Source organism: Saccostrea cucullata, unplaced genomic scaffold (genome assembly GCF_032062105.1).
Source record: "Saccostrea cucullata isolate Sc308-1 unplaced genomic scaffold, CSIRO_AGI_Scuc_v1 ctg2243, whole genome shotgun sequence".
NCBI classification, from domain to species: Eukaryota; Metazoa; Mollusca; class Bivalvia; order Ostreida; family Ostreidae; genus Saccostrea; species Saccostrea cuccullata.
Window position 1 is genome coordinate 62,731 of NW_026930157.1, and position 15,612 is coordinate 78,342.

At 33.5% G+C, this 15,612-nt stretch overlaps 1 pseudogene; it reads left to right on the forward strand.

The window, feature by feature from the left end:
- Positions 1-15,612, forward strand: part of LOC134283079 (zinc finger protein 91-like) — a 51,173-nt pseudogene that overhangs the window by 27,290 nt on the left and 8,271 nt on the right.

The window sequence follows — 15,612 nt, forward strand, 5'->3', positions numbered from 1 at the left end:
TTCGAACATTTAATTGTATGAAAAGTCAATAATGTACATTTCTTAAAACTTTATTATCTTGCTTATTTGTATTTCTTCCTGTGAGAGAAATAGTTCATAATATTAATAAACCGATGTACTCAGTATCTGTATCAAAATACAGAATGAACAGTGATTGGACTCAAAAGAAAAAAGGATCCTTGAAAGTTCCGGTGCCTAGGAGAAGTAAGCATCCCCAATGATAGGTCACACCTGCTGACCCGCAGTGAGCCTACGAAACTGAAGCTATCTGAAATTAATTAATTCTCTGTTCGTCCATCCGTTTTTCTCAGACTAGCCAGCTAAAAATCTATGTACACTACTCCAAACCAATTAATCTGAAGAATTTGAATTATCATTTTATTTTCTTTTTGAGTTGTTTCCTATGGTAGCCTTTACAGTTACCTAATTTCAGAATCAACGGAGCATGAAAGCCAATTAAATTTGCAACCTCAACATATTTTTTTTTCGTTCTGAGCACTTTTGGGCGCCACCAATGGAGACAATTAGGCAGAAATTTTTGAAATTTTGAAAACTTCCTGTCTTTCAAACTGAAAATCTCAGGTTGATATATTGAAACAAAAATTTGTGACATCAGTCTGGGATGTAATTGGTTTTACCATTTAGTTAAGTACTATAAAATTCAATGTGTCTGCTTCTTCGCGTATGACATTGGAAAAAGATATGCATGCTTATTTTAATATCATCATTCAATGCATTTTTTGTTATTGTACACTGTACATATTCGATGAAAGCATGCTAACCGCTTTTCAGTACTTTCAGTACTTTGATGTTACATGGATGAGAAGTTTTGGGGACTTTCAAATACTGCAATAATAGAAAGGGTTCACCAGAAATTTTGTAAACTTCTACTCCATTTAAAAGATTCAACCCCAGATTTTATGAAACATGTATATGGCGAACTTGGCCGACACCCCATGGAAATCCAAATAAAAAATGTACATGGAGTCATGGGAAAATGTTTGGAAACTGAGAGATCAATCATATATTAATTTTTGTATTATGCCTGTGACGTCGAAGATTTTCCTCAAAATTGATACAAATTTATAACATTTTGATATGAAATTTTGAAGACCATATAAGTAAAGAATCTTCTATATTATGTGTGACATTTTGTCCGTTTAGTCGTCAAATATTTTTTCTGTGCAACAAGTCAACGTAACTTTTGAACGGCCCTCCTGTGATATGCAATTCGTTTTGGCGGATTTTAAAACTTGTGTCCTCTTTACATTTTTAATGATCCAGGGTTGAGCGTATATATTAATTCCTTTTTAAAAATGATGATCAGATCAATGTTGATTTAATTTATCTCATTTATTTACTTGTCTTTATATCTTTTGATTGACTATTGTTTCAATTATTGATTTATTTATAAAATTTGTTTTTATTATTTCACAGAAATAATAGGGGTCACAATTAGCGTCAACCAGACCCTCGGCTGTCTCCGTAAAAAGGAAACCACCCTGAAGAGGTGCTGGTCGGAGTTTACGGAGACAGCCGAGCGTCTGGTTGAACGAGACTAAAATAATGGGGGTCACAATTAGCGTCGGGATCGACATTCTGCTTTGTATACAAAAGGAAAGCCACAACGCTGAATGCACGGTTCAAGCACATTTTGCTGATTTACCAGGTAAAACTTGATTACTAGAGTGTAACTCAGCATTAAAAAAGATTTTATTTCAATGACGTACTATGTTTGTTACCTGAAATAAGTTGAATATTTTTAAACTCGCATATTCTTATATCTACAAGCACAAGTGCAAGATTTATCTACATCGAATAGTGTGGATTTTTTTTTTTTTTAATTATGTTGCTAATTGACTCGTGTATCCCCATAAAAAATGAGTACAAAATGTATTTGATGATAAAGAATTCTGATAATTTAAATTTAATTTATTTATGGCTAAATTTAAAAAAAAATGTGTAGAACACCTGACTAGTGACGCATGCAGGTGATCCGAGTTTGATTCCTGGTCTATCCATACATTTTATCCTTTTTTGTTACATGGAAAATAATCATTACTTTAAAGATTATTCTTTTACAGAACTTTGTGAGCAATAATTGAAAAAAAAAACAGACCATGTCAGAGATTGAGGTAAAGACACCTATATCCAGCACCAGAGATCCAGAATATGACCAGGAGGGGAAATCTACTGGTATAGATACATATAAATAGCAAAAGTTTTCAGAAAAAGTATCGTCCTGTGAAATCACAAGTTTTCTTAGGGGTTAATTTTCTTTGTTTTCGAGGTCTGAAGAGACCCACGAATTCATGTTCACCTCGAAAGGTAAAATGTAACATACATAACTACTCAACAATTCTTCATCCACGAAATCAAATCCCAATGAACCTAAAGTTTTTCCGCAAACCGCGAAAATTTTACCCTACAAAAATATGTGATTTTACAGTAAATTATGCATAATTGTTATACCTTTAAAAAAATTGTTCCTTTATAAATCTTTACGAAAAAAGTTGCTAAGTGGGCATAAAAAAAATGATGTTTGACTGCTGAGTAAGATGTTGGGACATTCTGAGATGTTGGATGGGCGGAGTTTATTGCTAATCTCATTTTCATTCATTGGTGTTCAACATTGACGGACCTAAGGTAACATCAGGGAACACAGTACAAAATACATGTATGTCAAAAAAAATTAAAATGAAAGGTATAACAAAACATTTATTGACTATGTTCTAGGGTAAAGTGCCTTTTGTTGACCCTTGAACCACCAATCTAGCACCAAAAAATTAGTCTCAAGTAATTTACTAGATCTTGACCTTAATTGTTTTGATTGTAGAAGAGAAGTTGACCTTTGACATTCCTGAACCCGACGGAGAGGGTCATCAATTAAAAGTAAAGGTAAGTCAAGATTTGGGTGACAATGTTCTGATTGATTGTATATTTTTTTCTCTCGAGAATTGTTCACTCATATGGAGATATCAACACTTGCTGATTAAAGGCCGAGATTTTTAACTGTACGGTTTTCTCAGGTAAGGGGAGGGACTAAATTTTACATGCGTGGCACCCCGATGCACTGACGGTCGTGCAGACCGTGGGAAGCGCTAATCCCTATACACAAACAGTATACACAGGAAGTCCATGAGTATTACCTGTACAGCTTGTTGGCCCTATGTTCATCATTAATTAAATTAATAAATCTAGCTATAGACACCGTAAATAAAAATATCATAAGTAATAATTGATGATAATTATAAATTCCATAATTTCAGACTTATATCAAATATCATACAAGCAGAAATATCACCGGTCGACTTTTGTTAAAAAATCTACGGTATGTACCTTAGTATATTGTATGTCACAGTAGCAATGGCTTGAGTTCGTTGTTAAAAAAAATATGATGAAACACAGGTAAAAATTCAAATGTAAAATATTCATCCTTGGCTGTCCCTTTTAAAATCTTAAAATTTTTCATATTTAGCAATTAGAGCTTCGATCGCGTCAAATAGTAACAGTTACTTCCCGTTTGTATAAAAAGTCGTGTGGTCCTATTTTTAGCAGATGTACATTCTGTATCTTATTGTGAATGATGGTTTCGTAAAGTTAGAATTACATACAAATATGTATGTATTTTTAGTAAATTCAGATAATTAAACAACTGAAAACAACATATTAATTTATTGCTAACTTGCGTATTTCTTTCGAAACTATTTTTAACACCTGTGACCTTGAACGGAGGTAACAACCCACGTAGCAAGTAATGCTCGGTTATAAAAAAGGAAGAGAAAAGAAAGAAATTCTTAAATATATTTAATACTTGTTCAGGCGAAGTTGTAACTAATCAGACATTTTGTTTTCAACATTACTATCCAATACATGCAAAAAATGTAACCAGCTTATTTTCTCCTTTATGCTCCGCAATGTTTTCGCCGCGTCTCAAAACAAGAATCTTTTTACGACTGAAAATAGTCACCTATACACTTTTCATTAGAAAAAAATATGCACAATCTTGATTTGCTGTATTGAAACACTATTATGAGATCATTTTCATGTCATGTTTGTAATAATTTAAAAGATAATATCATACTCGATTATAATCAAGTTAAAATTGTTTGTATCGAAATGGCTTCCTCATTACGATAGTGATTTAGCGGTAAACATCAGACGACCGAAAGTTAATTTGATGGTGGTCACGTGTGTCAAACAAAGTGAAAGAGAAATACACAGGGACTAGTAGCCAAATGTCAATCAATTTCAAGTACCCAATGATGGTCCTTAATCTATTTGATTGACAGGGGGATACAGACCAGGTAAATCCGAGGGTGGTGCTTATTATCTCGGGCTTTAAGAGCTGCAAATTTTGTCCTATACTCTGGCACTCAGGGCCACAGAGCAGGGAGAGATCTTTTTTGTGCCAGCGCATACCGCAACACGAGAGCTAGGTTTATACAGTCTCATTCGAAGGACCGCAGTGTTCTGTAATATCGAAAATGTCCAGGCCACCTTAAAAAAACGTTTAGTTGCTCTTTCCTAAATTACGTGTTAAAAATGGCTCAACGTAAAACATTTTAGCTCACCTAAGCTAAAGGTTCAAGTGAGCTTTTCTGATCAGAATCTGTCCGTTGTCTGTTATTGTCATTGAAGTCATTGTTATCATCATTAACTTTTCACATTTTCATCTTCTTAGGAACCACTGGGCCAATTAAAATCAAACTTGCCACAAAGTATCCTAGGGTGAAAGGGATTCAAGTTTGTTAAATTAAGGGCCAAGCCCTCTTCCAAGGGGAGATGATTATAAATTTATGAAAAATTAATGGCTACTTTTTAAAATCTTCTCCAGAACCATTGGACCAGGAAAGATGAAACTCACTTGGAAGCATAGGTAGTGTAGATTCAAATTTGTTCAAATCATGACCCCTAGGGTAGGGGGGGGGGCACAATGGCTGATCAAAGTTTAACATAGGAATGTCTAGGAATAATTGTTTTTAAAATTTTCTTCGCAAGAACCACTGGACAAGGAAAGATGAAACTCACATGGAAGCATCCTCAGGTAGTGTATATTAATGTTTGTTCAAATCATGACCCCTTGGAGTAGGGCAGGGCCACCATGGCTGATCAAAATTTAACATAGGAATATATAGGAATTTTTTTTAAAATCTTTTTGTCCAGAATCATTGGACCAAGATAGATGAAACTCATTTGGAAGCATCCTCAGGTAGTTTAGATTCAAATTCATTCAAATCATGAACCGCAGAGGGTGGGGCCACAATGGCTGGTCAAAGTTTTACATAGCAATAAATTTGTTTACGCAGTTATGATAAGGCTGTCTGATGGCTTAATATGCCTAAAAAAAATATACATTTTATTTTGAGCTAGATTTTGATTTTAATATATATAATCCTTCTTTGATATTCCAGTCAACTTGAGATAATAGTTTAATCAGGTTTTATTTTAAAGCATTTTTGTGATGTCACATGACTGCATTCATCATGTGATAGAGATTTATGATATTCCTAATTGTTGCAAAATAAAAATAGGGCAAAGTTGGTTAGTACATAGATTAATTCATCGTGATCTCTGGTACATAGAAAGTGCTGGTGCCAGGTTTTAATTTTTACTCGTTTAGAAAATATTTTACCATTATGTCTTGTGTCCGTCTGTCTGTAAACTTATACACAATTTCGACTTCTTCTCAAGAACAGCTCAGCTAATTTCAACCAAACTTGCCACAAAGCATCATTGGGTGAAGGGGATTCAAGTTTGTTCAAATAAAAGGCCACACCCTCATTCAAGGGAAGATAATTGAGAATTTATGAAAATTTTGTGGCATTTTAAAAAAATTTCTTCTCAAGAATTACTGTGCCAGGAAAGATGAAACTTATGAGGAAACATCCTCAGGTAGTGTAGATACAAGTTTGTTCAAATCATGACCCCCGTGGGTAGGGTGGGGCCAATATGGCCGATCAAAGTTTTGCATAGGAATATATAGGGTAATCTTAAAAAATCTGCTTTTCATGTACTTCAAAGCCATGATTAGTAATTATACGCTCGTCTAAAGACGGGATGTTATAGGCTTCATGTCCGTTCGTCCGTCTGTCCATCTGTCCATTCATGTCCAGCTCATTACTTCAATACTATTGGGCCTAGGATTATCAAACTTTGTCAACTGATACTTCTTGGGTTGACGGTGTGTTGCGCGCAAAAAGAAGGTCCCTCTGACTTTTAATTAAGATGCTTTGGCCAAATATGGAAATATCCTGGAAGACTCATAACTAGTAAACTATTAGACCTAGAACTTTCAGACTTGGCAAATGTATACATCTTGGGTAGAAGGTATGTCGTGACCTATTTCAAGGTCACTGTGACCTTTAATTTAAGTGAATTTAAAAAAAAAAAACTAAGTGTTTTAAATTTTGCATTTCATAATCCTAAAAAATGTAAAAATTTAGTTGTATCCTTATTAAAGCCATATATGGCGTAACTAATCAAAATAATATATTTTTTCAAAATACAAAATTAATCAAAGAAATATAGGTAATACATTCAAATTAAAGCTTCTCTTACAATTCTTAACACAGAGAACACCTCGTTTCATCTAATATTACGATTTTATCTTTTCTGTATTGTGTTATTTAAATCTTATGTATTTTCTTCCGAGTCGGAGAAAATTCCGAGAATACAAATTAAATTGTGATATCTTTATATCACAATTGACTTAGATTTTGTAATTTACAGAAAAGTTCTATCTTTATATAATGTAATGATACAAATAATAAGTTCTAATAATTTTGGTCTAATAATTTTCATTGTACATACGCCATATATGGCTTTAAAAAAGTGTTAAATCAAGAAAATACTTATTTTTTTCAGCATATACTTGGCAGCAATCTATAACAAATATATTGTATGTGAGAGAAATCCCATGTCTTCCATGAGTGTAATTATCAAGCACTGGTCAATAGTTTTGATAACAGAAAACTGCATGTCAAATTAGAGAGAAATTAATGAGTTTAGTGTGAGGAGCTAACTGGAGAGCATTGATGTTATCTATATCCCTTTGGGAATTTGGCAGATGGGTATAAGCCTGGTGAATAAAAAATAGGTCTTGTTGGCTAGATTAAGTTTTAAAATGAATTTGATGAAAAGTAATTTTACATTAATTTGATATTGCATAATAAACTAATATAATATTATATCATATTATTAATTTAAAAATTAATTTCATAGGGGTGGAATCAGCATGTCCAAAAATAGAAAACCTTTCTGACATTATTAAATGTTTAAAAAAAATCATTGAGTATTTTAAATGATATGATTTAAGAATATCTTATGGTAAATTAATGAGCTCAATTTAGGAAGGCTAGTTAGCATATTCTTTTTGATGTGTATCCTAGTTCAAAGAAGTTTTTGAACAGTTTGATATTTTACGGGCAGCCTTATCCTAGCTCCGTAACAATGAAATATTGCAAAATTTAACTACATTTTATTCCAGTTACCTTTTATTTTCAAATTATTTGGCCTATTAGATTAAGTTGTTAGACTAATTTGATAAAGTTACATTTATTATGTGCATTTACAGTGGGCTTAAACAACCAGTTTAGAAATCTATGAGATGTTATTTGTTATGATAAATGTTGCACCGCTTATGCCACACAAATATTTTAATTGGAATAGAAAAATTTCTTGAAATTTTGATTTAAAAGATAAAATTTTATTCTTTTAGCTCATATGACTGAAATGAGCTGTTTTAAGTTAATTGATCAATTTTTCTCTGTCGTATCATGCTGTCCATCAGTATGTAAATTTTTCATAATTTTAATTTCTTCTCAAGAACCACTGGGCCTTTAACTTAAGTTTGTATAATGCATTTTTTTGTTAATGGAAGTTTGAATTTTTTAAATGAATAGCCAAGTCGCCTTACAAGGGAGATAATCAAGAAAAGGTAAAACAAAAATAAGGTGTTGTCATTACAACTTTCTCAAGAACCACCTGGTCAGGAAAGCTTAAACTTATGTGGAAGCCCTTTTGCACCGATAGATTTTTTTAGTGACCCCAATGATAGCAGGGCCACAGTAGGGAATACAATTTTGATTAGATCACCTGAGTTTACATTTGAAAAATTTCAGCTTCTTCTCTGCAACTGCTAAACCAATTTCAACCAACTTTGGCACAATGCATTTTTAGGTGAAGGGAGAAAAAGCTGTGAATTTCATTGTCCCTGCCCCCACCCCAGAGTCCTTAGGGGAAGGGTTAAATGAACCAAAATTTATACATTTATAATACGCATTGAGTCCTCTACCAAAATTATGAATTTCATGATCAGATGTTATAGTGCTAGGGCAGAGCTATCTATATTTTATTGTGAAATTGCATTATTTCCCTGAAAATCTTCTCTGCTCCTTTGTATTAAACAAACTAACTCCATCGTACTTGTGATGAAGAAGGTTGCTTCTTCAAAATATATGAATCTCATGGTCCCTTGGTCAGGTGTTTTTAGCTCACCTGAGCCTAATATTAAGTTTGAGCTATATGAATCACATTTTGAGGAAAATGTCCCTAATATTTTGTAAACTTATACACAATTTTTTCTTCTCAAGAACAGCTCAGCTAATTTTAAACTTGCCACAAAGCATCATTGGGTATTCAATGTTTATGATGGAAAGGGCCACGCCCTCATTCAAAAGGAGATAATTGGGAATTAATGAAAATTTTGTGGCATTTTAAAAAAAAATTCTTTTCAAGAACCACTGTGCCAGGAAAGATGAAAATTATGGGGAAACATCCTCAGGTAGTGTAGATTCAAGTTTGTTCAAATCATGACCCCCGTGGGTAGGGTGGAGCCAATATGGCCGATCAAGGTTTTGCATAGGAATATATACGGAAATCTTTAAAGATCTTCTTTTCAAGTACTTCAAAGCCATGATTAGTAATATTTATATGGAATCATCTTCAGGTAATGTAGATTCTAGTTCATTCAAATCATAGATTGGATGAAGCCCCCCCCCCCCCCCCAACAAAGTAAACAATTACTTCTGCTTGATATTTTTTATAACCAATGTGCTCAGGTGAGCACGGTGGCCCTTTTGCCTCTTGTTGTTTAAAGGCGGGACTATAAATTATATGCATTGGAAATGCATTTATTCTTTGGAAATCTTCTTCTCTGCTCCCAGGTAGTATATCATGTTTATTTATACATGATTATGATGAGGGGAATAGGTTTATAAAATTGTGAATTTCATGGCCCGTGGGTCAGGTGTTCTGGTGTAAAGGTGGGGCTTTATTGAAAATAAAGTTAAGTGACAATGCATTTATTCCTTGAAAATCGTGGTATTTCAGACAAAGTTTGACTAATTTCAGACTAATTTCAGACAAAATTATGTTGAGGAAGGGTGCCTTTTCAAAAATTGTAAATTTCATAGCCCCGCGGTCAGGGGTTGCACCGTTCTAATATTAAGTTTGGACTATATGAATTAAATGAGGAAAATGCAGTAATATTTTGAAAATCTTTTTTTGCTTGGATATTAAACTAAGTTACTTTATTCAATGTTTATGATGGAAAGGTTGACTCTTCCAAAATTTTGAATTTCATGTTCACAGTGTTACAGCTTTCTGATGTTATGGCACATCCATCTAAACAAGGAAACATTGATGTAACCAAAAAATAAATAACGTAAACATTGGAAATGACTTGATCATCAAACCGCTTCGATATGAAAAAGGCATGCGTCTAAATGATGGAGACGATAGTCAAGAATATATTGAAAATCGAACAAAAACGATACCCTTTATAAACTTTATCAATTCTTCCAGTAAATGATGTCTGCATAAAATATAAATTGAAGCCAGATACATGCATCACATATTTTCAAAAATATATTTCACCCTAAGAATATAAAAAATGTTTCCTTACTTTGTCCGTTGGTATTAAGTAATCAAACTAAGCATGCTTTGTATATAGTAAAGATGAACAGTGGTGTCTCTTTCAAAAATGTAAATGTCATGATCAATGGTTTTTAAGATGAACCGAATTCAATGGTTGGAAAGATGTTACATGATGCTCAGGTGACCTATAAGGCCCATGGACCTCTTGTATTCAAATAGATAGAAAAAAATCTTTTCAAATCTTCCCAAGTATCACATGGCAAGAAAAGCATCCGTAGGTATTGTAGTTTCCTAATTTCTCAAAATATGACTATGAGACAGGATGGGGCTACAATAGGGAACCAAAGTCGTACTTTAAAGTACATGTATATAGGAAAAGGTCTTTAATATTTTTTTTCAAAAACCTCTGGGCCAGAAAAGCAAAAACTTAAGTGGAAGCAACCTGCCAGAGGTAGTAGTGATTCTTAACTTTCAAATCCCGACCGCAGGGGTAGAGTGTATTACAAGGGGGGCATCTGGTAAACAAAAAACATGACCCGAGTCACTCAGATGAACGAGTGGCCCATGGGCCTCATGATATCTTTACGATAAATACCTTGAAAAAGCATTAAAATTGATTTCTCACATTTACAGAAAGACGAGGCAGTTTTTGTATCCGGATTAGAAAGTAATCCTGGGAATGTAAAATATAGTTTAAATGAAACTGAATTTGGGAATTTCAAACAATCCATAAATACTTGTGAAAGTAAAAGTCCCAATGAATGTAACATTTGTAGGAAAACGTTTAATCATCCACACGAGTTACGGAGACACATGAGTATACATTCAGATGATAAACGTCATAAATGTGATGTGTGTGGAAAGGCATTCAAACACCCATGTGATATACAGAGACATATGAGAACACATACAGGTGATAAACCTTATAACTGTGATGTGTGTGGCAAAGCATTCAAACTATCACATCACTTAGAGGATCACATGAGAATACACACAGGTGATAAACCTTATAAATGTGATGTTTGTGGAAAGGCATTAATACGCTCAAGTGACTTACAGAAACACATGAGGATACATACAGGTGATAAACCATATAAATGTGATGTGTGTGGGAAAGCATTTAACAGGTTACATATCTTAAAGGCACACCTAAGGATACATACAGGTGATAAACCTTATAAATGTGATGTGTGTTGGAAAGCATTCACTCAGGCAAGTACCTTACAGGCCCACATGACGACACATACAGGTGATACACCTTATAAATGTGATGTGTGTGGGAATGCATTCAACAGACCAAATACCTTACAGACACACATGAGGATACATACAGGTGATAAACCTTATAAATGTGATGTTTGTGGAAAGGCTTTCAGACAGTCAGTTGACTTAAAGAGGCATGGCATGATTCATACTGGTGTTAAACCATATAAATGTGAGGAGTGCGGGAAGACATTCAGTCAGTCACGTTACCTAAAGTCACACATGAGAACACATACAGGTGAAAAACCATATAAATGTGACGTGTGTGGGAAGGCTTTCAACAGTAAAGGGAACTTACAAGTTCACACCAGGATACACACAGGTGAAAAACCTTTTGAATGTGATGAATGTAAGAAGGATTTCTCTGACTTAAGTAAATTACAGACACACAAAAGGATACATACATGTGATAAACCTTTGAATTATGATGTGAATGGACATACTTCACATACTGAAAGCAATGCCGGAACATTAAACGACTATAGCTTTGATGACAATCAAACAGAATATTTAAAAAATGGCACCAATATTCTTGCAGGTGAGAACTCTTATGAATGTAGCATTTGCGGGAAAACTTTCAAACATTCAGATGACTTTCAAAGACACAGTAGAATGCGTACTTGTGATAAGCCTCATAAATGTGATGTGTGTGGGAAGGCATTCAACAGGGCAGGTACTTTACAGATACATGTCAGAATACACACAGGTGATAAACCTTATAAATGCAGTATGTGTGGGAAGGCATTCACACAGTCACATATCTTACAGGCACACATAAGGACACATACTGGTGATAAACCTTATAAATGTGATTTGTGTGGAAAGGAAACCTACCAGTTAAGTAACTTACGTTCGCACATGAGGACTCATACAGGTGAAAAACCTTATAAATGTGATTTATGTGGAAAAGCATTCAGCCAGTCATGTCACTTTAAGACACACAGGAGGACGCATTCAGATGTCATTAAGGATCATCCTTACGTATGTAACGTATGTGGAAAGTCATTCCAGTGTTCAAGTAACTTAAAAAGACATGGTAGGATACATACAGGTGCCAAACCGTACGTATGTGGTTTGTGTAAGAAAGCGTTTTGTGAAAAGGGGGATTTAAATAAACACATGAAAAGAAAACACCCTGACGAGAACTTTATGAAAGTGGTGTATGTAAAAGGGCATTCAAACAATTAAGTAACTTAAAGTCACATATGAGGACACATACAGGTTGTAAACTGGATGAATGTAATGTGTGTGGGAAGGCATTCAATCTATCCAGCAACTTACAGGTTCACGTAAAGATACATTCAGGTCATAAACCTCGGGAATAGGATACCAGGTATATGAGTGAGAAGGTATATATTCTCTGTATAAGAGACTTAACTCTTTTCCCCCTGTTGCCACCATTTGACGCATATGCAATTTCCCTAGAGTGTTTATCTGGCTGCCCCCTGAAGCCATTTTGACTAACTTGAAAAGACTGACCATTACATTTAGAACATGCTAATTAAGTACCTAAACATCATCAAAGTGGCACATATAATATATCAATGTTTGGGGAATGGATTGAACTTTAGTATTGTCATATAATTTTCTAAGAAAAATTAATCTACAATTAACAATATATAGTTGAAACCAGGTAAAATGAATTTTTCACAACTAATCTTCATATTATCCTTTCTATGAAAGAAATTTTCTATAAAATATACCAGTAAACTTAAAATATAATACCAAACCAATTATAATGCTCATTATTTTTTGTTAAATTAGTATTAATTAAGATAGATTAATAATGATAGGTAATTATCTTACACTTGAGCCAACTAAACTTCACAATCAAGTTCAAGCAGGCATGTTTATAAATATTTTACATATTTAGTTGACCACTTCTTGCAAAAGTCTTGGGGAAAATAAATTAATACATGTTTTTATCTAAATCAATGCCCAGATGAAAAAAATGCTGAAAGTAGATTATTTAGTACTCATAAAACACATGGGAAATCTGTGGTCGCCATTGTTGTTCTTGTTAAAGATTCTATGATGTTCTTCCTCTAATTTTCATTGTAAAATTTTATTTTTATTAAATCCAACTTTAGAACTGATGTAAAAACATTGTCAATGCTAATGCAATCCAAGGTATGTTACATAAACTGCAATATTAAGGCTGAATTTTTCTTGTGACAAGGCCCAATTTCTTCTTGTAAACAAACTGGGTGCCATTGTTTTAACACAGGTAAATCTCAAGTGAATTCACACCAAGCTGTTACTTCACTAATTATTGTAACGTTACCTAATGTGTAATACACATGATTGACTATCATTTAGAGCTGAATTTACTTAGAAACAGGGGAAATTACAGAGCTATTTTAGGGTTGTTTTGTGTATGCGTCAAATGGTGGCATCAGGGAAATGGGGCATAGCGTCAAATGGTGGCATCAGGGGGTAAAGGATGTAATGCATTAGGGGGAAAAGAGTTAAGAAACACATCACCGGTTTGCAGAGCATGGTCACTCCACCATAGTACCTGATCCCTCCTCTAATATTTTAGAGGTCATTGTTTCCTGTACCCCTATTTTGTGTTGTTTCATGGACCTTTAATGGTGAATACTGTTCATTATCTCCATATGTTTTATCATATATATGAAAACCTTATAAGAGGGTTGTTCGAAAAATTCCTGGACGATGTCAATTTTATACTTCTTTCAAGAAATTTAAAATAAGCTAAATATTCCGTGTAAAAATATTTGTTTTGTTGATGTATTAAGTTTCATTTCATTCGATTGAATAGAAATTAATTTACTTGTCTTGTACCCTTTGAGAAGACTTGAAATAGCGTCAAGAATTTCTTTTAAATACTATCCCTATACAATTCAACAGTAAAGTTCACTTAGGCTGTTCAAAATTTATTCTATGTTTAACGTCACAACTAAAGTTCAAAACCTAAGAGGGAGGAAAAAAAATAAACAAACAAAAATTTCAAAAAATTGTGAAATTATTGAAATAAACCTACTTAGTACATTAAAAAACACTACAACTGAGTGATAAGAGTATGGGATGTGACACCTAGGTCCATAATTCCTGGCAGAGTTTTTCCTTGGAATTCTTTTGTGACCAAGCAATGTAGACTGAATGTGCAGGAAAGTGGCTATTAACTAGGCCTCAGTCCTTTGGATTTATATTGCCACACATCCATGGTACAAAAATTGTTCCCTGTAAGGAAATGCTTCTTCTTGTGGGAAAAGTTAATCAATATCTTCAATTAAAATTATGATGACAATATTTAATACATTCTTATAGTGAAATATTTTGAAATTGATGAATGAATTATGTTGTATTTTTAGGGCCCCGCAAGGATTTGCGGGTGCCCTATAGTAATCACTCTGTCTGTCCGTCCGTCTGTCCGTCTGTCTGTCCGTCTGTCACTCTTCCGTCCACAAATTTTCTGTTTTTTGCTAATAACTTTTTTCATGGTTGCCCAATCAAGTTCAAATTTGTAATGGTAGTAGGCAGAAATACATATTTTGATGCTAAGTTTGGTTCTCTATGTCTTCTGGTTTAAGTAGATTCCTTAATTATGCATAAGAATGAATGAATAACTTTTTTTATGGTTGCCCAATCAAGTACAAATTTGGTACAGTACTTCAGTAGACAGAAATACATATTTTAATGTTAAGTTTGGTTCTCTATGTCCCATGGTTTGGAGCTGGGGTGGTGGGGTAGATTCCTTAACTTAATATAAGAATGCATTGGCAAAGAGAGATAACTTCTGAAGATGTTCCCATTGTTAATTTGTTATGCTGCTAGAAGTCCCTTGAGATTAATTAGCTTTCCTCCTGAAGAAAATCCAGAGCGTTATCTTTATCTGTCACATTGAGATTAATTACCAACTCTGTCTGCAAATGAAGTTTGCTTTGAAGTTAAATCAATTTGGAATGCTATGAACACTTTGAAATGTGGATTTAAATATAAATTTTTATAATTTATTTTTGTTGATAGTTATGATTTCATTGAATTCTAAAAAAAAAAAAAGAAATAGATTAAAGAAGATTTTTTAAATTTACTTTTTTCACTTTTTCAAAAATATTAATTCAAGAATACATGTATAATTAATTTTTAATGTACATGTAGTTGTATAAAAACTTCATTCTATCATTAACACTGAAAAAATTCTTATTGTAAATTTAGAAGAAAATGATGAGAGAGGTACAATTAATCCCTTGGGATTAATTATAGCCTGCTGCAGAAAATTTAGTAGGCTTTTCTTTATCTGTCACTTCAAGATTAATGAAAACCTTTGTCTGCAACTGCTGTTTGTTTGAAGTAGAGGTCAAGCCTTCATGATATTTGCATTCATTAAAGGCTGGCATTTATATGACACAAAGCTTCATAATTGTTTAAATATACATTCAATGTTAAGTTGTTCTTTACTGCCTAATGTAAATACATGTACAAGGATATTATTTTCAGGTTTTTAAA